Source organism: Triticum aestivum, chromosome 3D, assembly GCF_018294505.1.
Source record: "Triticum aestivum cultivar Chinese Spring chromosome 3D, IWGSC CS RefSeq v2.1, whole genome shotgun sequence".
NCBI classification, from domain to species: Eukaryota; Viridiplantae; Streptophyta; class Magnoliopsida; order Poales; family Poaceae; genus Triticum; species Triticum aestivum.
The window spans coordinates 133,191,852-133,193,654 of NC_057802.1; positions in this window are offsets into that span (position 1 = coordinate 133,191,852).

Consider the following 1,803-nt stretch of genomic DNA (forward strand, 5'->3'; position numbering starts at 1 on the left):
AGCGGACGGCAAAGATTCTTTGCCGTCCGCTGGCAGACGGCAAAGAGCTGGCAGATGGCAAAGAGCTTCTTTGCCGTCAGCCTTTTCTTTGCCGTCTGTTTATGTGTAGCTGATGGCAAAGAGCTTCTTTGCCGTCAGCTAGCAGACGGCAAAGAGCTGGCAGATGGCAAATTAGCTGATTCCAGTAGTGAAAGACCCTACCTTTAGTACCGGTTGGAGCCACGACCTGGTACTAAAGGGGGTGCGCTGCCAGGCATGGGGCACAAAGTTTAGTCCCACCTCGCCGGGCGAAGGGCAGCCGCACTGGTTTATAAACCCAGCCGCGGCTCCTCCTTCAAACTCCTCTATATAGCAGGCTTCTGGGCCTAACTACGGCGTGCTGCCCTATGAGCCTGCTGGCCCTTCTGGGCCTGAATTTGCACACCCGAGGTCTGGCAGGCCCACTGGGCAGCGCCCCAACAATTTTTTATATAGTTCTTTTCTTTTCTGCATTATTTATTTTCTTCTATTTATTTCTGAGTAAATTTTTTATATAGTTTTTTTCTTTTCTACTTTATTTATTTTCTTCTATTTATTTCTGAGTAGTTTTTTTATATAGTATTTTCTTTTCTGCTTTATTTATTTTCTCGTATTTATTTCTGAGTAGTTTTTTATATAGTTTTTTTATTTTCTGCTTTATTTATTTTCTTCTATTTATTTCCGAGTAATTTTTTATATAGTTTTTTTCTTTTCTGCTTTATTTATTTTCTTCTATTTATTTCTGAGTAATTTTTTTATATAGTTTTTTTCTTTTCTGGAGTTGTAATAAGTTATTAAAATTTATATTGCCGGTGTAACAGATGAGTTTTCGTCCGAAACCCTGATACTTCGAAAGAGATTGTCCCGTTTGTACACGACGTGCATCCTGTTTTTGCCGTGACCCTGTCTACTTTTTTGCACATGCTATGCGGGCGAAATGATGATACCATGCCAAGTTTCAACATTTTCAGAGTTCATTTGTAGTGCTTTTCAATTTCAGGGCCATTTAGCTCAAAACAAATCAGTAAATGCATTAAAAATAGCAAATTATGTAAGAAAGGGTTGAAAGTTGATGACGGGGCTTTGAATGGCGCCTGCTGAACGCAAAAAAAGTCCGGAGTTGTAATAAGTTATTAAAATTTTGAATTGCCAGTGTAACAGATGAGTTTTCGTCCGAAACCCTGATACTTCGAAAGAGATTGTCCAGTTTGTACACGAAGTGCATCCAGTTTTTGCCGTGACCCTCTCTACTTTTTTGCACATGCTATGCGGGTGAAATGATGATACCATGCCAAGTTTCAGCCTTTTCAGAGTTCATTTCTAGTGCCTTTTGATTTCAGGGCCATTTAGCTCAACACAAATCAGTAAATGCATTAAAAATAGCAAATTATGTCAAAAAGGGTTGAAAGTTGATGACGTGGCTTTGAATGGCGCCTGCTGAACGCAAAAAAAGTCCGGAGTTGTAATAAGTTATTAAAATTTTGAATTGCCGGTGTAACAGATGAGTTTTCGTCAGAAACCCTGATACTTCGAAAGAGATTGTCCAGTTTGTACACGAAGTGCATCCATTTTTTGCCGTGACCCTCTTTACTTATTTTCACATACTATGCGGGTGAAATGATGATACCATGCCAAGTTTCAAGCTTTTCATAGTTCATTTTAGTGCTTTTCAATTTCAGGGCCATTTAGCTCAAAACAAATTAGTAAATGCATTAAAAATAGCAAATGATGTCAAAAAGGGTTGAAAGTTCATCACGTCGCTTTGAATGGTGCCTGCTGAACACA